Consider the following 24,058-nt stretch of genomic DNA (forward strand, 5'->3'; position numbering starts at 1 on the left):
TATATATATATATATATATATATACACTTTGATACAAATATACACATTGTATACATACATATAAAGACAAATTTTTGAATATCCCATTGGAATAAGTTGTATGTATCATTGTCAGGGTCCATATCCAATCATAATAGGCAAACACCATTATACATTACTAGAATGAAAAAGAGAAGGCAGCTCCGACCACTCTCATCTAACACTGATACTTGAACTTCTTATTTTAGGTTTGTAAGAGTTGTATTTAAATACAACTTCATTTAAGTATAAATAAAATAAACTCATTTTAAATGTACATGGGATGAATTTTGACAAAGATATGCACTGAAATAGCAATCCAGTCAAGTAATAAAAACATTATTACTGCCCCCTCTAAATTTCTCTATTATTCTTTGCAATCAGGTTCCCATTTAAACTCTGGCTACAGACAACTATGGTACTGATTTCCTTTTAGTAAAAATGGGCTATATTTGTCTCTCTATTGCATAAAATTGAATCATAAACTATCTTCTATATTAGACTGTCTCTGTGACTCAGCACAATGACTTTGCTTCATCCATGTTACTGAGTATATCAGTAGTTTACTTCTTATAGCCAAATAGTATAAACAATATTGCATAATATTGATGCTAATGGTATAAAATAGTATTCCACTGTATGGGTATAACACAATTTGTCCATTAACCTGCTGATATATATTTGAAGTTGACCAAGTTTGGAGCTGCTATAAATAAAGCTTCTGTGAACATTAGTGTACAAGTCTTTGTGTGGACCTATGTTTTCATTTCTCTTGAGCAAATTTCTACTGTTTGTCAAAGCAATCGTAACATTTGGGTTACCCACAACCAATGCGTAGAGTCTCAATTATATCACATCCTCAAATAGACTTGACATTGTCAGTCTTGTTAATTTTAGCAATTCTAAGGGAACTAATATGGTAACTCGTTATTTTTTTCAAGTACCAAGTTTTCTTTTATTAAGTGGGAGCTAAATAGTGTGTACACACGAACAAAGAAGAGAATGACAGACATTGGAGACTTGGAAGTGGGGGAGGGGGTAAGGGAGAAATTGATGAGAAATTACATAATGGGTACAATGTACACTATTCAGATGGTCAATACAATAAAGCCAAGACTTCACCACTACACAACGTATGCATATAACAACATTGCACTTGGCACTTGCACTAGCTTAAATTTATACAAATTAAAAAAAAAAAAAAAAAAAAACAATGAGAAGGCAAGGCGTTATCAATTATTTAACCACCAAACCTAAGCTAAACTTTGGAATTTGATGGGACAACTACAGAATTTTGAAATAACTCATTCAAATTTAGCACAAAGTAAAACTTAAAAGTTTTAGAGAGACAGTCCCTTGTCTTCTTTAATTTTGTTAAAGCCAAGGCATCCATAACAGTGGAAGCAAATGTAGTAATTTCTGTAATTTTCCTAAGATTTTAAAAAAATCATAACTTGGTAACTTTTTGGATTTTACTGATTATTTTTCTTTGCTGTATATTTTGTGTCAGAGAATTCACAATTCAAAGACCTAGAAGAAGTATCTCTCTGCAATTCTGTCTTAGCACATATGCTTCTTTTAAAAAAATTGTAAGTTCTGGGATACAAGTGCAGTACATGCAGGTTAGTTACATAGGTATATGTGTGCCATGGTGGTTTGCTGCACCTATCAACCTGTCATCTACATTTTAAGCCCTGCATGCATTAGGTATTTGTCGTAATTCTCTCCCTACCTTGCCTCCCATCCCCCAACAGGCCTGGTGTGTGATGCTAACACTTTCTTTGTGTTTTTTTTGCCTCTCATATTGTTGGGATTTCAGAGCAGATATCTATTATACAAGAGTGCTTGCCTGAGGAAAGGGAACCGCAAAAGTGAGGTTGGGGAAATGGCAGGGAAAATAACAGACTAAAGTAAAATCTGTTTATTGAAGCATCACTTTAGGCCCTCTAAACTTTTTCAGGATTCCTTACGTAGTAAAATGGTAATGTGAATATAAGAAAACATGAAAGAGTTACACAGTCAAACCACAGGGAAACAGAAAATGAATAGTGTTTAACCTTAACTACCACTGAAAGCAGTACAGAAATTGATAATATCACACAGGAAGTAAACATCATGTAAATATCTCTGAGAAATGCAAGAAAAGATTCCTGATAGCATCTGTCTTAGAGACATGTTGTTTCCCACCAAAAGCAATGGGCTTTTAAAAACTCTCTCACTACAATACAGAGAAGTCATTTACAAGTTTTTGCAGCAGACATATTGCAGAATTCAAAGATAGTAAAACCATTATCGACTACAAAAATATGTATGTATAAAAGCAAGTAAAATTTTTTTGACATCAGCAAACATTTTATTTATTTGTATATCTCTTAAATATCATGCACAAATTGGAAACCTAATAAATACTGATTGAATTAAATTGTTCAGACTTAATCTGGGAACTTTTAAATTAAAGAATTCTTCATATTTAGGTCAAATACATGAAAGTTGATGAAAATAATATTAGACTATAAATGTTCATGTACAGGACAGAAATTAATGAAGAAATAATAGACTGTATTAACTTGTCACAATGACTGGCTTCATATTTTTTTTCTATTAACAGATAGAAGAAGTTGCCATGGAATTTCCTAAAGGAGATATTGTGTTCCTAGAATTTTTTTGCATAAATTTATGTGATATATGTGCAATTTTTTAAATGCATAGATTGTGAGGTGGTCAAGTCAGGGCTTTTAGGGTATCCATCAATCAAATAACACACATCGTACCTGTTATTTAATTTCTTATTATCCTTACCCCTCACAGCCCCTCAATCTTCCAAGTCTCCATCATCTATCACCTAGAATTTTAAAAGACAACTGAAGAGTTTTCTTTATTTAATGTCAGTTTCATTGGAAAATTTGAAAAATGCGACTGGGAAAGAACATTCCCCATAAGGTGAAAAATTTGCAGAACATCACAATAGAATATATCAACATATTAAAATAAAACTAATATTTTAATTACCCCAATTTCATTTTAGAGTATTTGTCCATTTTAAGACTTATTATTTAATATTAAATTGGGAAAAGGAACTTGAGAATGATAAAGCCAATAGGAGTATTTTCTGTGGATTATGTGAGTGAAAGAATGAACAGCCAATCAATACCATTTATCTACTGACAGTAGTAGGGCATGCATACTCCCAGCTATCCTTAAGATGAGTTCTCTCTCTCTCTCCAAAGTGCTTATATAACATTCCTCTAAATGAGTTAATAGATTGGGGGAAAACTATTATAAAACGCATGTATTAAGGTAATTTAATACTTCTATACCAACTCATTAGTTTGCTGAGGTTTTCTTTGTTTATTGACATCACTACCACATGTGAATGAGTTAGTGTCCTTGAAATTTTTACTGCCCATATTACTGAATTGCTCAGTAGCAAGGTTCCAACCATCAATATTTTACTTAAAAAAAAAAAAATTGTTATCGAGGCAACTGTTTTCTTAATCTAACAAAAGATTCTACTTTCTAATGGAAACAAAAGAGAAACTTACTAATTAATTTTAATGGCTACTCCCTGTTCTATATAAATTTTTCTGTTGGATCATTTTCTCTTTATTATGTATTTGTGTAAACATGCCAACCATTTGTTAATTTCTATTTTTTCCTATCTTTTATTTCTATGTTTTCAAGAAAAGAAAAAATAAAATCTATAAAATTAATATAGTCACATTAAGGGAAGCTAAGTAGATATAGTCTTGAAGGCTTTATATAATAAACAAATATGGAACTTGGCATTTAAGGTCAAGCATTCAAGTTACCTGAAAAGCATTATGTGGAAGTTTATATGAAAAATTACTTTGCATTTGTTTTGTTTTGTTTGTATTTAAGCTGGCTTTTTAAAAGAGTATTCCTAAAGTCAACGTGTGGGAAAAAAAAAAGATAGGCAATTGTCAAAGAAGAATATAAAGAGGGTTAGTTTAGTACAGACTTTGAAAGTCTACAATTAGAATGTAATGTAAGTCTGAGGAACATCACGAGTGTTTAGGATTATAAAATAAAAATTAAAACATTATAGATCTTGGTCAACCAAAATTAACATACTTGAATATCACTTTATCTGAAATGAGGTGGTGTAGAAAAACTATGTACAATAATGTATGTATGACATGTGTGGTCGAGTGATCTGGAAATTGAATGCCCCTCCATCTCTAGATAACAACAAAAATAGAACTAGCATTCTTAGCAGTAAGAAATTACAGTGTTCTGCTTAATATCTATGGTTTCCTTCCAGAGTTATTAATAGTGTTTTCACTTGCAGTGGGTTGGTTTTTGGCCTTATTGTTTCAGTGTTTTATTTTTCTTTCACATCATCTCAGATCCTTACTGGAATAACATAAGATATAAATCTAAGCACACACATGCACATACACACACAGAATGGGTTAATGTTTTAATTAACACATTCCCCATTTTAAAATGTAGTTTCTTGCTACATGCCTATTTAGAAACTCTGTGAGATGAAGTAACATACATCTACATCCGGTAATCAAAGTCACATAGACAAATTTAACAAAGCATCTGCTCTGGTAGATTCATCCTACACACTCAAAAATGGTGTACAATTCACAGTAAAACATGTATGCGAATATAAAACACCTGAATGGAAAAAAATCCAGCGTTATCCTGCAGTTGTCAGGTTTCTTAATTTTCTTAAAAAAAAAAAAAAAAACCAAAAAAGCCAAGCATATGGTAAAAGAAAAAAAAAAAGCCCTCATAAAAATGGAGAATGAGCTGAGTTAATGTTGTTTTTTAAAAGTATACCACTTTCTTGTTGAGAGGGTCAGTCTCTGCAGTTTTGGAAACCATCTGCTTTTGCTTCAGGCCTGTCCTGCATTGCCCATATCTTTCCATTGTTCTTCCAGTTGCTTGGTAGATCCATTTGCAACCACTGCTGAGAGAATGTTGATTATGTTGTCTTTTCTCTCTGATTGCTTTTAAGATCTCCTTGTCTCAGATGTCTTCATGCAGTAATCATGATTTCACTAGGTTGTGTTTGTGTGGACAAGTGTGCTTCAGTCTGCTTAAAGACCAGGCATGCTCCTCTCCATCTAAGGATTTATGTTTTACTGGGTATTTTGAAGCCTTTGTCTTTTGACATCTATTTTCTTTTCTCTTGTCTCTCCTTTTTGGGACTCTCATTAAGAATATGCTTTAACTATGAGAACACATGGATACATAGAGGGGAACAACATGCACTGGGGCCTACCAGAGGGTGAAGGGAGAGAGGAGGGAGAGGATCAGGAAAAGAACTAATGGGTAAAAGGCTTAAAACCTGGGTGATGAAATAATCTGTACAACAAACCCTCTTGACACATGTTTACCTATGTAATAAACCTGCACATGTACCCCTGAACTTAAAATAAAAGTTAAAAAATAATTGAGTCAAAACAAAAGTAACTAAAATATGGTTAGTTCAATAATCCTTTGGATATTCATCTAACTTATTTGCTGATATCTGTGTCAATGCAAATAAAATTCAAATTTATCTTTAGATGTTACTGTTTGTTTAAATCTCTTACTTCATTTTCAAACAGTATTCTGGTCTTTCAAGATATTTTCTATCCTTCATTTTATCACTTTACTTTTTACTCACTTTATAAATGCTTATTTTAGATTCTTTCAGATTTTCTATTATCTGGAGAGCTAATCCTGCTTTTTATTGTGTCTGGTAACTCAGAGTAAGTCATTTGTGTAGTTTGTAATTTATGTTTTGGAGCTCATTTTCTTTTTTTCCTTTGACCTGTTATTTACAATTGTTATTTACTTTTCAAGAATTTACATTTTCCTTCTCTCTTTCTCCTATTCATTTCCAGGTTGAGTCACTATAGTCAGAGTGCATGCTCTCTCCAGTTTCAATTCTTTCAGATTTGTTGAGCTTAATGGATCTGGATACAGTTTATCTCAAGGTACATAAAAGCACTTGAAAAGAAAATATATCTACTGTTTGGTGGAATGTTTGGAGTGTTCCGTAAATGACTAGATATGAGATGTTGTTGAGTTTTCCTGTAACACTGCTGATTTTCTGTCTACTTCTTCTATCAGTTATTGAGAGAAAGAGAGAGTTGTTGAAGTCTCCAATTAGACTTGTGGATTTGTTAATTTCTCCTTTGAGTTCTATTAGTTTTTTCTTCACATATCTTACAGCTCTGTTGTTTGGTGCATACACATTTAGGGTTGCTATGATTTCTTGGGTAGACTGACCCTTTTACATTACATAACATCTCTTTCTGTCCCTGGTAATTTTAGCTGTTCTTAAGTCTATCTTATCCTGATATAAATAGAACAACTCTGTGTTTCTTTGATTAGTGTTTACATGATACATCTTTTTCTTTCCTTTCACTTTCAACTTGCCTGTACTGTTATATTTGAAGTGAGTTTCTTATAGACAGCATGTCTAGTAGGGCATATTTTTAAACCACTCAGTTAATCTTTATCTTTTGTCAGTATACTTAGACATTTACATTTAATAAAATATTTAATAAAATATTGATATTTTATTTTCTCATTTTTTTAACTTTTATTTTAGGTTCAGGGTACATGTGAAGGTTTGTTACATATGTAAACTCATGTCATGAGGATTTGTTGTACATCAGACCTGGCTGATGATTATTACACAACCCAGGTGTTAAGCCTAGTATCCAACAGTCATATTTTCTGCTCCTCTCCCTCCTCCCACCCTCCACCCTCAAGTAGACGCTGGTGTCTTTTGTTTCCTTCTTTGTGTTCATAAGTTATTTTATTTTAAGAGCTCTTTTTCAAGGAGGATTATTTCTCCACACACTAGGGTATCCTGTGAGAATCCAGTCTGGGACTGGTATTTTTGTTAACTTTTCAACTTGGAATCTTTACTATGTGTGACCCAGGCTTCTCATGAGAGAATTTTTATTTTTAATACTCAGAGACCTAAACAGAAAATTTTTGCCACTTAGTTGGACTGGCGATTGAATTATTTTACAGTTCCCTTTTCATAGGGAGAGCCACTTCAGCTTCTAGGCTTTACACAGGATCTCATTCTCTTCTCATACAGACCCAAGGCCATAACTTCTGTTCCTACACGAACATTAAAATGCCACTTTTAATGGGTTTTTAAATAATATCAAAATACAAATATCTAAAATCTAAATATTGAAATCTAAATTTTAGATATTATTTATGTGCTCTCTATTTTCCAAGTCCAACCTAGAAATGCCTGATGACTGATGAGTGATGAGCTTACTATATCTTTGCCCCTAACATTTGGGATTTCCTTTTATTTCTTTGTTCTCGGCTAGATATTTTAAAATCATGGTTTGTATTCTCTCCTTTTTTCATGCTTTTCATGTGCTGGTAGTGGAAAAGGAGTCCAGGACAACAGTACCCCATGTGACCAAAACTGGAAATTGCTGTTTGTGTAATATAGATATTCTTCCAGGTGCTGTTTCTATCCTTAGATATCATTTCTATGACGTAGGAATCATTCCTCAGAACTTTTCTGTTCCTCGTAATTAGAATATTCTTAGTCTCTACTTTCCTGATTCAGATCCAAGCTGACTTTCTTATGAGACAGTCAAACAAATCTTAGTTGTTCTCCTCCTTCTACCGTATCTGAGACAGCATTATTATTGTGTTTAGAATATTTACGTGTTGTAATGGATGTGTGTGTGATGGGTGAGAGGGAATGCTTTCTTTCTTCTCTGTTTTCACTATTGTGGATACATTTAAAGTTGCAGCATCCAATCATATACACATGGCCCAAATAATTATGTCATGCCAAGTATTTTTACTTTAGAAAGTGTTATTCTGGAACTCTATTTCCTGGAAATTTTCACTGTACCTTAGCCTATGTCAAAATGTCAAAAAGCTGCTAAAGAAACTCAGGTCAGATTTTATAATCTCACATCAGAAAGTATGCATGTTTTGTGTGCTGCTGAATAATACTTTTAGCAGAAACTGACAAGTTGTCCCTCAAACCCATTTCTCTTTCTTTCTGATATTCAGCTACATTTCTTGGTCTCCTTTGCAGGTAGGTGTGCTCATGTGACTATGCTCTGGCCTACGGAGAGTGAATAACTGATAAAAATCTCATGCATAATTCTCTATTCCTCAACTCTGCCATCAGTAGTCAGTAAGACAATGTCTAGGTCAGCCTCGGAAGACATACATTGAAAATAATAAAGGTTCCTGAAATTCCTGTACCTACATCATTGTCTACTTCACTCTCACATAACTCCTCACTCCTCACCATCAACAGGATTGCAGAGAAGCTAAAAATAAATTTCTGTTTTTAGTCACTGAGCTATCAGAGTTTACTTCTTGTAGCAGCTAATCATAGCTAATTCAATGGCAGAAATTTAAAGAACCCTTTCTTCTTTTCTGCCATGCATCTTCTTTCCTTTGATAATATTGCTTTTATGTAGGTGACAGGTTCACTGCTTCTGAGAGTTACTACCAACACAATCTTAATAAAATTTACCTCTTACATAAGGATATTATAGGAATCAGTGCAGCATTTTTATAAATCTTTCAGGGGTCCTTGGAGCCAAGTCTTCATACAAAGTAAAATAATGATACTAATTTTACTATATACTTTAATTTTAATGAACACCGTGTAATATAAATACAAAACAATAATTTGTAGAAACAATTGTTTCCCTGAAGGAAACACTGCGTATATCAGAATAATACCGTGAAACAAGAAAGCACTTGGCACAATCTATCCATTTTTTCATTTTTATATTTATAAAGCTAAAACACTCAGAAAATACTAATGATTTTCTCTAGTAATAAAGAAAGCTAATTTTTTAAATCCAATTTCCTTTTTTAAAATCTAAATTGTACTTTGTATAAAAGCAGCACAGAATTTCTGGCTCCGATTTGTATCTTCTGTTCATCCATTAAAAGTAGATAACTTCCTACCCTGACCCGCTCTTCTAGGTCCAAAATTGTTTCCCTTTACTGGAATATATTTTCCAAGGGCCAATGGACTCCCTTACTCAGGATTTTTATTCTCATCATAAGACCAAGGCCACTATCATGAAACATTTATGATGGTAAAGTCTATCTTCTAAACAGCTCTGAAAAGTACAAAATGTATTGTTTATACAACAAAGCAATCTTTGGTTTTTAGGCCTTTTATCCTATTGGTCTCTCATTTATAAGGCATTTATTTGCTTTTTTCTGTCTGTCAAAAGGTTTCTCATATCTAAGGTACCATACTATGCTATAAAACTCTCGATTGGATTTTATTTCTCTTTCTGCTCTCTCCAAAGAGCCTCAAATCATAGACTGACCTATCTTCCCACTTATGTAACTATAAGGACCATATGGAAATAGGAAATAGCTGCCATGGTAGTATGTGAACACAAGGTCCACATGAATAACACCCAGTCCAGGAACACCATGGCTGGCCACACTAGCTGTGCAATGCATACCTTTGTGGGAACAATCCATGATTGTAATGTAGATTGGAGTGGTATAGCACACAACTGTAAGTTGTGGCTCTGCCCAGCACTGTATTGTTTGGTTCTATGACGTTCTGAGTTTCACTGTCCTTCGCTGATTTCATGGATATTATTGGAATCTTTTTTCTCTATTATCTAGAAGTGCTACATCTCTGAAAATATATCTAATAATCCACTCTTTGACTACAATTCCTGTTGGATCTTTTTCTAGTTTTCTCACCCCTTGATTCCTACAAAGTCTGTTTTTAAATCTTTTAAGACATTTATTCTCTTTTCCCCTTCATTTTTACCCTTCATTAGCCCCCATTCCAGGCCTCATTTGCTTTCCTACCCAGCCTAGACTGTTTATTCAATCACTACAAGAACATTGTCACAGATACTCCCCACCAACTCCCTAGTTCTCTATGTTTTTACATTACATACTCCGCAACTCACTAAACCTGGGTCAAGTCTCTCTAGCCAGCCTTGGAAATGTAGCAAGACCCATTTCTACAAAAGAAAAAAAAAAAAAGACACAAATAGACAAAATAGGCAAATTTTGTTGTCCAGGGGAACGTGCAAGAGGAAGGCAAGCACAGGACACACATTAACATCACAGAAAAGAGGAACCCAAGTGAGCTATAAATTCATCAAAGATGGTAAGCTCGGGTAAGGAAAATCCAGCAGCTATGCAGATTGATGTCACTGCCCATGTATGGGCTCTGGCCTTCTCTGGGCTTTCAGTAAATGCAGCACTCTTTTCTTTATTCATGGATAACTCTTGTCTCCATTCCCCTCAGCATTACTTCAAACAGGTCCACTCTTCTCAAAATTAACCCCTGCCAGACCTCCTCTCAGCAGGCATCATTACTTCCTACTTCACAGAGAAAATAGAGGTCATCACCCATACATTCCCTCAATTCATCACTCCGAATCCAATAAATTAATCTATTTTTGCACCACACTGTCTCATTTTCAGTTTTATAGAAAGCCTTGTCCTGCCTCATATTCAAAACTAAACTCTCCAATCATGTGTTGCTCTCAACCTTTCCCACCTCCTTCAGAAACCTTGCCTCATTAACAATCATCTCATTTTATCATACTACAATCTGTCCTTCTCTATTAGCTTCTTCCCTTCTGCATAAAAATCTAGCCAGGTATTACCACTCCTTAAAAGCAAAAAATAATTCTAAATCATTTGCTGGCCTCTAATAAGTCCTATTATCCCTCATTCTTACTCTATCAATTTTCTTTTAAGAAAAAAAAAATCTATTTTCTCGCCTACTTATTTTCTTAAGTCATGGTAACCATTCTTGTTCACACTCTGGACCTGGACTGTTTGTTATCAACTCAGTACTACTATCACTCTTATCAAAGCCTGTGAAATTCATTCCTCACAACCTGGTTCTAGGTTAAAACTTGTCAGTGTGAGATATTCAGATGAGAACTTGCCTGAAGTGAAGCAGAAGCCACATTCCCTAGAAGCAATTGACATATGAGAGAGATATAGAGAGGTGAGTCACCATGGCTTTCAGAGAAGCTCTTGAGACCCACCTTCTTCATAAACTGAGACAGTTGCTTGGAGCTTCCCACAAATTGTTGAGACATCTACCAGTTTCTAGCAACTTTTGAAAATAATTTGCTTCAGTTTATTAGACTGTGATCTTCAGAGTCAATTTCTCTGATTTTTGGGCAATAGCTTCCCTTATCCTCAGTGGCAACTTCCCTGAGCTTCATTCCATCAGTCTTCCAACAAGTTCTGTAAACCCCTAATTTTACATTAAGCTCTCTATGCATAGAGTACATGGAATGGTGTATTTACTGTGAGTGCTGAAGAAATATACCCATGGAATGGTGTATTTACCCTGAGTGCTGAGGAAATATACCCAACACCTCCCTCAATCTATTCTAACAAATATCACCTGTAATTTCCAAATTTCTCAAACCCAGTGCATTTTCATCCTTATCTGACCTCTCTGAAACTGTTGCCAATGTTAATAACTGTGCTGTTGCAACATGTTATCCTCTTCGAACTTTGAGACTTGTAGAAGAGATATTACATATATAATCATATTACATATATGATATGCTATAAAATGAGTAATCTTCTATAAATGTAGAGAGAAAAAAGCAACTACATCTATCTTGGGAAATTATTATAAAGCATTCCCATTGAATTATAGCTCCATAAATGCCCTGACCATTTTGAACTCTTCTGGGGCCTTATATGAGGCATCTGGGACAGTATTAACGTATATAATGACTTTTTCTCCTTTCTCTTTATTTCATTTATGCTCTGTGACATAACTACACTATTTCCACAAACAAATACTCTGGATAGTCTATTCTGCATATCTTTATGTTGCTGATTGAGGCCATAAGTGAGAAACAAAGTAAAAAATAAGCAAAAGAAGAATAATTTTATATAAGTAAAGAAAAGCCACTTTTGAAATTATCCCTCCAGAGTTTACAGGCTCAAAAGGCAAGACTTACACAAACAAATATCTAAAATCTGAACTCAAATGCAAAGATCTTGATATTTTTCACCATTACAGTACAGTGCTTTACACAATAATGTCAATTACATATCAGTATATATAGAATAGTTATTCACAACTACGCCTTAAAAAAAAAGCAATTAAATCAAACAGTGGTAATATATATATATATATGTGTGTGTGTGTGTGTGTGTGTGTGTGTGTGTGTGTGTCTGTCAAAAAGAGTCTTATTAGATTGTGTACTTTAGAAAGTCAAGGGCAAGATTCTCAACGACCTCATAATATAAGATGTTAATAAGTCAAACAGTTAACAATCAATTTAGTGTGTATGATTCACTCTTCCATAATATTTCGACTACAATGACATTCCACACTCTGTCAGCATGGGTAGAAAATTTCCATAATTTTGTAAAACTAGGTCAACATCCTATAGTTACATTCTACATAATCCAGCCCATTCTGTCGATATCTTAACTCTAGCAGAAATGTGAATTCTAAAATACTGTGAAATCCAACACAAGTTTCTAAAATAGAAACAATGAGAAAATGTCCTATACCTCCAAATTAAATTCAGATGTGGAAAATCTGTGTTTGATAGAATAGATTTAAATAAAAAATACTACAGATGAAATAAACAAGAATTTAGGTATGATAGTCATTTTAGTTGATTACATCATAGCCTGAATTTAGATAGTCTATGATGTTTCCATGGAAACTGTTTTTGCTTAAATGTAGTTTTAGATATTCTTTAAGTACAAATTAAATTAATTGAAGGCAGAGATACAATGTTGGAAACATTTAGAAGCCTAAAGAACAGTTTATTCTACTTACCTAAAAGAATTAAGAAGAGCAATGGCAAAGGAAAAAATACATAAACTAGTCCTCTAAGATGAACAATCAAACAGAATATTTTCAAACTAAATTATACATACTTTGAAATTCATTTAGAATATGAACTCCAATACTAGCCAACCCAACTTCAACATAAAGTTTATATTCCAGTGGAAATAGAATCATCAACTCTCTAATGTCTATTTCTAGTTTTTAAAGCTCAAGTGGAAGAATTAACCTTCCTTGAGATTACCTGGCAAATAGTAGTAACACAATAAGTATTTGTTGCCTAAATGAATAAATGGATGAAATAAGCTTAGAATGCAGTAATGCTATCGTGACAATGTTGGGATGCAATGAGGCCCAATAAATAACATTCTTTTTTTTCCTGAACCAGTTAAAAAACAAAAGAGAGAAAGGGAAATAAAAAACTTAATACAAATATTGCTGTTAATGCTGAACAATCTGATAAGAGAAAATGAGACTTATATGTAGCAAGCAGAATTTGTTTGTGAACCTAGATTTTAACAGGCACCAACCTGGACACAGGCAGCACTAAGTCATTGTAGACCTTCTTATACGAGATCCTGCTTTTGTCAACCTTACACATAAAAAAGCAGAGCAGACTGCATACTCTCTGGAAATAGGTTTGGAACCAAAGAGAAAGACAAACAAGAAATGACTGAGCTAGCATACTCAACTTATTCCTTCAAAATATAGCAGTCACATAACCCACTCACTCCCTCCAGAAAAAAAGCATGTTATGATTGGAAGATAGGCCATGATTGTTATATGAAAGGAATTGTTCACATGGCAAGAATCATTAGGATTGTGAAAAAAGGTGGCCTCTCCATAGCAATTATGGGAAGACTTGTGTTATCTGATAATCAATTAAGCATATATTATCATGAAATTTAAGATGTTAAATCAGAACACTTTCCATCATTCATTCATTTAACAAGCATCTATTGAAACCTACTAGGTACAGAGATTCTTGTAGATGTTGGAGTTAAGAGGATGAAGAAAGTAGACATGGTTTCCATCCTCATAACATTTATAACCTACAAGGCAAACGTCAATTGAATAAATAATTTTAGTTCAAAATCATAAGAGAGCAGTCTGGAAGTTCCTAGGTGAAACTGAAGAATTCTACACAAATAACTCAACTTTGAAGCAGATGGCCAAAGCATTGGTAAGGATTAGCCAGACAAAGAAACTAAGAAAGTGTTTCTCAGATAAACAGGCAGTAAGCGAACAGGACTTGAGCAAAGTGTGAGACTGTGGTGTAGTCAGTAAAACAAAAAAATTTCAGGAAAGCTAAAATGTAGTGTGAGGGTGTGAGAGATCCTGTTAAAGAGTATGCAGTAAAGAGAAATGCCCAGGTTCACAACTTAGAAAAATCACTCTGGCTTCAGAGAGGAAAAAAACTTTACAAAATAAGGTTAGAGACATTACTTGCAGTATTTAAGTTAAAATAATTACAGTATTTAAAATGAAAGAAATTGATAGTTTGAGGACTACACATAAAAATAAATAGAAAACTTGTATTTAAGAAATATGTTTCAGGTAGAAAAACCAAGATTTGGTTATTTGGGAGACATATCCAATATGAGGATCAAAGAAAGGAAGATAGTAAATTTCTGCTTTGAATAGTTAAGTAGATGCCCATGTCATGCAATAAAATAGGAACCCAGGCAAATGAGATGGCAAACTGACAAGGATATGTTGGTACATTTTTATTCAGTTTTTTGTAGAATATCCAAATAGAAATGTCCAGTAGGCACTTGATTATATGGGCCTGAAGTTTAGAAAAATGAGTTCAACTGAAAATAGATATTGGAAACCAATAGCATAGAAATGGTGCCTGAAGCTATAACCATTTTTAAGTGGATTGAACTTGGTGGTATGCAATCAGCAAACAGCATTACTACTTAAGAATCACTTTTTTCACACTAAGTCTGTAAGATTTATCTTCATTAGTTACAGCACGTACAATTTTTGCTAGGGGCTGTGAACTTTGAATCACTTTCATTTATACAAGGAATTACATTTTTGACGTTGCAATTATAAAATCTGTATATATGGACTTTTTTTCTATAACACCTTAAATATACTATATTATAGACGTGAACCCAACCCAAACAATATCTATATTTCTGATGCTACATTGAAAGTGAGAAAGAGAGATTATTGAATAACTATTGAGGTCTATCATAAAAGACTTATGTTCCAGATGTTGAAAAAGAAGGAAAAGGAATGATTTAGCATATTCTTTAAATAACTGCAGAAAGAAATCTTAAGATCTTTAGAGAAAAATAGCACCAATATCTTGGTTTGCTTGTGCATTTTCAAATAACAATAACTTTGAAAAATATCACTTCATTGCAAAGAAAAAATTAATTAATAACTATCTAAAAATACCTTAAATGAGGTTCAGACGTTTAAATATCAGGATGTTTTCATAGACATTAAATTTGGAGTTCTAGAAACTTATGTGAAATATTTATTGAAACAAGTATTGTAAGCAAAGCTTGAGAACACTAACAGGAAAAGAGAAAAAAAAAATGCATCATGTGAAATAGCTCCAGCTGTTAAAACACTTGTTCAATATTGATAGAATGTCCGTGGTGTATAAGGTGTTAAACTTAACATATCCACAGCAGTTATTGATCCCCAGGATTTTCATTTTACTACGTATATAAACAAACAAGTGCAACATCTATATAATTTGACTTTTAAAACCTAACATTATTTTTTTGCCTTATTTCCAACTAGATTTTGTTCTATAGACCAACAATGCCTAAACAACTGTAATCTTAATTTTGTCCATTTTATTTTCTGATTTTGATTTTTTTTTTTCATAATACTGGCCACCATAACACTAAACATAGGCTGTGTCACATTTAGGAAGTCATATTTTGAACAAAAGAAGCCCCACCTCACTTCCCAACCCTCTCATATAGCTACAACTGAGACTATCAAATGTGGAATCCTAACCTATTCAAAAGTAGCTATTTCATAAGACAGCCGGGAATGCATAACATAGTCACATACACTCACATACACATGCAATAAATGAGCAGAGTTGATTAAACTGTCTCCAGAAACAAAACTGCAAAATAGAGAGAATGAGGTAGTGAGAACTAAGTCTGAAAAATCTATATATATAAAGAGAAACCCTAAGTAGAGGCCATGAGGATCTTCAAAGTCAAAGTTAGGATAAATCACAAAATTTATTTAGAAGAAGCTGTGAGATAATGTTTTCGCCCTGCTTTTTGTTTTTAATATACACAGATTAGAAGGAGACTATTGGTAATAAGAGTAGAACCAAACAGATATACAGAGAAAGATGTCATGGGGATTGTTAGTGGAAGGATACCCAGTACTCTTACTACTAGGTTCCCAGTACTACAGTGGATCCGAACTTACCTTCTGTACATCTAATTGTTCTGAGGTTCCTGTGAAGTATAATGTCTCTTGTCTAGGACCACAGTGAATGTTTCTAAGGGCTGTGCTTTTGCAGAAGCGTCAGGACCAGGCTGGGAGACAGCAGTGATACACAGCCTACATTTAGTGTTATGGTGGCGTGGACAAGGGAGCACCTTTCAGGATTCATACTTTTGGTCCAGGTGCCTTCTAATTTGAATACTGTGTCTCCACCCTTATCACCCCAACTGAAATGTTAGAATAAGCTTTTCTTCTGATTGAATCTGCTTCATGAAGTCCAAAGAAACTAACATAGATAACAAGTTACATGTATAAAAAGTGGGATCTGGTTGTTCATCACCAAGATTACTTCAAGTGCTATTATCTACTATTTTATTTAATTTTTGTGTAATGTTTTCAGGTCTTAGACCTTGTGATTTCACTCTGTTTTGATATACATGACTTAACCCTGTTTTGATCTGCTCATTCCAGGAAGCATGAGATTTCTAGATTTGTATTTTAAACTTATATTAATTGCAAGACTGTCATTCTCTGAATTATAAATGGTAGATACAAATATAATAATCTAATCACTACCTTAAATTGCATATAATCTAAGAAAGAGACAAAAAATAAGCAATTATAATAAAGTAGAGGTTATGAGAGAGATAAACACATAGTATAATGGAGGCATATAAGATTGGTTTCAAGTCCAAATTTGGGGTTTAGGGATCAGAAAAAGCTTTCTGGGGAAGAGAACATGTAAGTTAAGCTTCAAAGAAGAGGAGATAGCCAGGTAATTAAAAGGTCAGGAAGGCATTCTAGGCAAGAGAATAGCTGTGAAAAAGAATCAATTGTTGAGAGAAAGCAGAGCTTACATCAGTGGTGATCAAGCATTTTACAATTTATAGGCCACTTGAGTGGAGTCCAAGACCTACAGCCCTTCTAAAACAACTATTTCTTCTCCTTAGGGAAAGAAGTGATTAAGAAATTCAAAAGACATGAAATAAATAAGTTTCAGTAAACTTTTAATGTTAACATGTATTATTTTTATTAATATGATAATATCACTACATATATTTATATGTTAAAATAATAATCTACATATTTAAAATTAACTCTGTAAATCTTTATACTTATTTTAGCAATATGATGCCAGTTTTTTAAATTTTGCTCTTTTGTACAGGTAAGACATGCACGTGACTAAAAAAAAAGAACAACAAAAAATTAAGTTTTATTCCCTGTCTCCCAATATCCCCACAGAGGTTACATATATTTAGTTTCCCGTGTATCCTTCCAAAGGTATTATATGCATTCACAAACAGATATATTTCCACACATATATACAGTTGGTGAACTTTTCTTTCCCAAAATTAAAATATATTTTGGAGAGCTTTCCAGACTACTTTAATGAATGTTATGCTTTTTTAATTTACTATTTTTGACTCTTTACTTGAATTAATTTTAGACATGGAAAAGTTGTGAAACTACAAGAGTTTTCTTGTATCTCTCACCACATTTTCCACAATGTTAACATCTTACATAACTATACTGTAATTATGAAAAACAGGAAATAAAGACTGTCACATTATTATCAATTAAACCATAGATATTATTTCAATTTCAGCAAATTTTCCACTAATGTCTCTATTACAGGATCTTATTCAGAATTCTACCTTGCACTGAGTTGTTACTTTCCCTTCTGTCTTCCAGTCTGTAACAGCTCCTCAGACTTTCCTTGTTTTTTTATTCACTTCATATTTGAAGAGCACTAATTAGTTATTTTGTAGAATTTCCCTCAATATGGCTTTGTCTAATGTTTTCTTACACTTAGAATGATATTTCACATTTCTTACATGATTGGCACAAAATATGATGCCTCTAGGGACACTTTAAGAAGTAGTTCATTCCAGGGCTGAGACAGAGAAAATCCTAGGTAACACTGGACTATCTGGTGGCATGGGAAAGTAAGAAAATGCTCAGAAGAAGATGGGAGCATTTGAAAGAATATAAGGGCCAGTGAGACCTATGACCAAATGACCTTATGGTCTTAATGACCAATGCTGAATTGATTTGAGCAGCAAATGATGGTATTGAATTTTAATCTATAAAATAAAATCATAAGAATATATTTATATAAATAATTAAGTAAATGAGAAAAAGAATAGCTCTTGCAATAAAATTCAACTTAATGAATTAAAAAGAGAAAATAAAAAATCAACATTAGGCAAACACCACACAATTTTCTGTGCCAAACTGTTGCAGACAAGATCTACAAATTTGGCAAAAAATTGTTGACAAAATTTGTGGGCGAAAGTTTGAGAAACAGAATTTACCTTTTCACAAGGTATCTCCTACTAGCAACTATTAACTACAAAAGACAAAATAACTTTACAGTGAAAAAAGTTGACATATGCTAACTTAATCATGTGATAATGATAAACATCACATAATAAAATGTGAGCTGCTTGATATAATGCATAGAGAAGAACACACTATTATAGATTAATTTTAATAAATAACTCATGAGATTTATAAATTTTAAAATATAGTTACTTTTTTAATACAAATCTATACAGTGAAAGTCTCTACATATATATTAATGGCCTTATATATACATTATTTCCAACATATGCAAGTATATCTAGAATAGTTTTCCAAGTTAATTGCTAGATCAAAATATATAAGTACTGTTATGTTAATATTTATAACCAGGTTGCCTTAAATACAGGTTACACAAATGTATATGCCAAGGCCTCAAAAGCAGAAAGTATTACTGAGCATTAGAACTTTTACTAATTTTACGGTTGATACATAATGTTTCAGAATAGTTTAATTTATATATGTCTTACTATATGTTTATGAGTCACTTGTACTTCCTTATCCATGCATGTTTGTTCACATCTATTATCTATTTTTTAATGCAGTAATTGGTCTTTTCTATTTTTTATCAATTTATGGGAGCTATTTATGGGAGCCATATATTAGGGAGATCAGACTTTCATATGCAATACAGCTTACAGACATTGTATCACTTAGAAAATCATTTAAATAGCGCACATTCACAGGCAGTGCATTCTGATGAAGAATCGTTGTACAAATAAATTTAGAGCATATAAACTATGTATATACACTAGCTTTAGCAATAAAATATAAATATTTCACACATGAACTATAGTCTAAACTCTCTTAGAAATTGGTGTTTACAAAACCATCGGCCATATAGATTTGTTCTGCTACACCTTTGATATAGTTTGGATGCTATGTCTAAATCTCATGTTAAATTGTAATCCCCAGTGTTGAAGGTGGGGCCTGGTAGGAGGTGACTGGATCACAGGGTCAGATTTCTCATGAATACTTCAGAGACATCCCCTTGGTGCTGTCCTTGTGATAGTGAGTTCTTGTGAGATCTAGCTGCGTAAGTATGTGACATCTTCCCCCACTCACTCTCTTGCTCCTGTTCTCAACATGTGAAGTGCCTCTTTCCACTTCACCTTCCACCATGAGTAAAAGCTCCCTGAGGTCTCCCCAGAAGCTGAGCCGATGCCAGTGCCATGCTTGTACAGTCTGTAGAAAATGAGCCAATTAAACCTCTTTTCTTTATAAATTATCCTGCCTCTGGTATTCCTTTATAGAAATGTAAAAATGGCCTAATACAACCCTGTAGGTTAAATAAAATAATCCACAGGAATACTAAAACTTACAGTAAAGACAATCCAAGTCAGAATCACAGCTGTTGGAAAATCACTACTAATTCACAACAAAGACAACCCACTAAAAGAGCCTACTTCTCAAAATGTGGACATTCTGTCTAAATGTGCACATGAGTAGTGGTAACAAGACTTCGCAATAAAATACTAAATTAGAGTCTTTAGTAAACCCTAGAGTATATTAATTTCATTTCATAAATATCAAATTTTAGTATCCATAGAGATCAAAGTAAATATTGTTTAAAATAGAATTTATGATATTATATGTTATTTGAAAATAAGAAATGAAGAAAGAGCTTGCATGTTTAGAACAAGAACTAAAAAAAGAACCATCTCTTGCAGCTCATCACTGCACAGAGTTCAGGATTGGACAATGGGGAAGAATGGAGACAGATATCTGGGAAATACACAGGGGCCAGGACATGAAATGCTTTATGGTGATGTTAAGGAGTTTGAATTTCATCTTAGAGGCAAAGAGAGCCATTGACACATTTTAAGCAGAATGGAAATATGCTTAAGAGTTTGGGATTATAACTCCTTTTATATCTGCCTCAGTGCAAATAAAAAGAGTATGGGAGCATACTTGAAAATACAGAGATTGGTCAGAAGGCTCTAGTAGACTCAGGGAGAGATATGACAAGTGTCTGAACAAAGGCCATGTGAATGGTAATGGAACATAGAAAAAAGAAGGTCATATGATAGAGACAGAATTGAAAGGTATTCATCACAAACTAGATGGGAGAAACTCAAAGATGACTTGAAGAATTGTGTAGTAGGTAACCAAAACCAAGATGGACTATACAAGATGAAGAGTATATTATGCAGTGTGACATTCAATTTGCCTTTGGGACAGCCAAGCGGATAATTCCAGTGGATCTCTGCTGTGTTGTTCAGGAGTCAGGCCTGGGCTAGTAATTAGATGTTTATATCATCAATATGTAGGATAAATTGATTCAACTAGACTTTCCAGAAACTTGACAGTGAAGACATGTTAAGAGATAGGGAAACAATTCTGGCAGGCCAGATACCAACTTAGTTTTGAGGAAAACTGGTTTAGAAGGAAAGACAAAATGATATCAACTCACTCATAGCTCTCATATCACCTCCTAAATGAAGCCTTCTGTATTAGTTTGTTTTCATGCTGCTAATAAAGACATACCAAAGATTGGGAAGAAAAAGAGATTTAATTGGACTTACAGTTCCACGTGGCTGGGGGTTCCTTAGAATCCTGGCAGGAGGTGAAAGGCACTTCGTGCATGGTGATGGCAAGAGAAAATGAGGAGGAAGCAAATGCAGAAACTCCTGATAAACCCATCAGATCTCAGGAGACTTACTCATTATCACGAGAATAGCATGGGAAAGACTGGCCCCCATGATTCAATTACCTCCCCCTGCATCCCTCCCACAACACTTGGGAATTCTGGGGGATAAAATTCGAGTTGAGAGTTGGGTGGGGACACAGTCAAACCATATCATTCTGTCCCTGGCCCATCCAAATCTCATCTCACATTTAAAAACCAATAATGCCTCCCCAACAGTCCCCCAAAGTCTTAACTAATTTCAGCATTAACCCAAAAGTCCACCGTCCAAAGTCTCATCTGAGACAAGGCAAGTCCCTTCCATCTATGAGCCTGTAAAATCAAAAGCAACCTAGTTACTTCCTAGATACAATGGGGGTACAGATATTGGGTAAATACAGCTGTTCCAAATGGGAGAAACTGGCCAAAACAAATGGGTTACAGGGCCCATGCAAGTCTGAAATCCAGTGGGGCAGTCAAATCTTAAAGCTTTGAAACGATCTCCTTTGACTTCAGGTCTCATACCCAGGTCATGCTGACCTAAAAGGTGGGATCTCATGGTCTTGGGCAGCTCCAACCCTGTGGGTTTGCACAGTACAGCCTCCCTCCTGGCTGCTCTAATGGGCTGCTGTTGAGTGTCTCTGACTTTTCCAGGCACACAGAGCAAGCTGTCAGTGGATCTAGTATTCTGGGGTCTGGAGGATGGTGGCCCTTTTCTTATAGCTCCAGTAGGTGGTGCCCCAGTAGGGACTCTGTGTAGGGGCTATGACCTCACATTTCCCTTCCACACTGCCCTAGGAGAGGTTCCCCATGAGGACCCCACCCTGTAGCAAACTTTGGCCTGGGCATCCAGGTATTTTTCTATACACCTTCTGAAATCTAGGCAGAGGTTCCCAAACATCAATTCTTGACTTCTGTGTACCTGGAGGCTCAACAACATATGGAAGCTGTGAAGATTTGGGGTTTCCAGCCTCTGAAGCCACAGCCCAAGCTGTACACGTGGCCCCTTTCAGCCACAGCTAGAGCGACTGGGACATAGGGCACCAAGTCCCTAGGCTGCACACAGCATTGGGACCCTGGGCCCAGCCCACACAACCACTTTTTCCTCCTAGGCCTCCAGGCCTGTGATGGGAGGGGCTGCCATGAAGGTCTCTGACATGGCCTAGAGACATTTTCCCCATTGTCTTGGGGATTAACTTTAGGCTTCTTGCTACTTATGCAAATTTCTACAGTTGGCTTGAATTTCTCCCCAGATAATGGGTTTTTCTTTTCTATTACATACTCAGTCTGCAAATTTTCCAAACTTTTATGCTCTGCTTCTCTTATAAAACTGAATGCCTTTAACAGCACCCAAGTCACCTCTTAAATGCTTTGCTGCTTAGAAATGTTTTCTGCCAGATACTCTAAATCATCTCTCTCAAGTTCAAAGTTCCACAAATCTCTAGGACGGGGCAAAATGCTGCCAGTCTCTTTGCAAAAAAACATAACAAGAGTCACCTTTGCTCCAGTTCCCAACAAGTTCCTCATCTCCATATGAGACCACCCCAGCCTGAATTTTATCGTCCATATCACTATCAACATTTTGGGCAGAGCCATTCAACAAGTCTCTAGGAAGTTCCAAACTTTCCCACATTTTCCTGCCTTCTTCTGAGCCCTTTGAACTGTTCCATTCTTTGCCTGTTACCCATTTCCAAAGTCACTTCCACATTTTCCGGTATCTTTTCAGCAATGCCCCACTCTACTGGTACCAGTTTACTGTATTAGTTCATTTTCATGCTGCTGATAAAGACATACCCAAGACTGGGAAGAAAAAGAGGTTTAATTTTACTTATAGTTACACATGACTGGGGAGGCCTCAGAATCATAGCAGGAGGTGAAAGGCACTTCTTACAAGGTGGTGGCAAGAGAAAATGAAGAGGAAGCGAAAGTGGAAACCCCTGATAAACCCATCAGATCTCATGAGACTTATTCACTATCACGAGAATAGCATGGGAAACACAGGCCCCCTTGATTCAGTTACCTCCCCTTGGGTCCCTACTACAACATGTGGAAATATGGGAAGTCTGGGAGATAAAATTCAACTTGAGATTTGAATGGGGGACACAGCCAAACCATATCACCCTCCCTGCCATCCTACCTGAAGAAGTTCCCAGACATTCTCCAATATTGCCTGTTTTGCTGTCTTCAGTGAGACTTACCATTGTCTAAAATACCTTGTTTACTCTTTCTTACTCATTTATTGTCAGTGTCCCCTCACTAGAAAGTGTGCTCCCTAAATTCAGAGAACATTCTCATTCTTCACTCTATACCCAGCTCCTAGATAAAATATCTTTAACATAGTTGCCATTCAAATATTTAAATATTTTTATACAAATTAATTTTCTTCTTTACTCATCAAAACTATCTGTCCTTATGCTCTCTCCTGCTATATTCATTGTATCTCTGTTATTACTACTTTCACAGAGTTTCTTAATGTAATTCTTTAGTTTTGACTCTGCCTACAGAAGATAAAGTACTACAGGATCACAGCCATATATTATTTATCTTTATATATTCCCATTCTATTCCCACATTCTACCCAATACAAACATACAATATGCCAGACACAGCGAGTATACAACTTAGCATATAGATTAATAAACACTTGAAATTTTTTTCTCTAGGCTTGTTCTCAGGTAGAGAAAAAAATTTTAATACCACAAAAAACAGATAGAAAAGGAGAAATATTCTTCAACAGAAATGGGAATAGGTGGAGTTGACTGAAGCATAAAGAGTTCGCAAGGAAGTACGAGATTCTCAAAGTACAA

Source organism: Rhinopithecus bieti, unplaced genomic scaffold (genome assembly GCF_001698545.2).
Source record: "Rhinopithecus bieti isolate Rb0 unplaced genomic scaffold, ASM169854v2 scaffold_6947, whole genome shotgun sequence".
Taxonomy (NCBI): domain Eukaryota; kingdom Metazoa; phylum Chordata; class Mammalia; order Primates; family Cercopithecidae; genus Rhinopithecus; species Rhinopithecus bieti.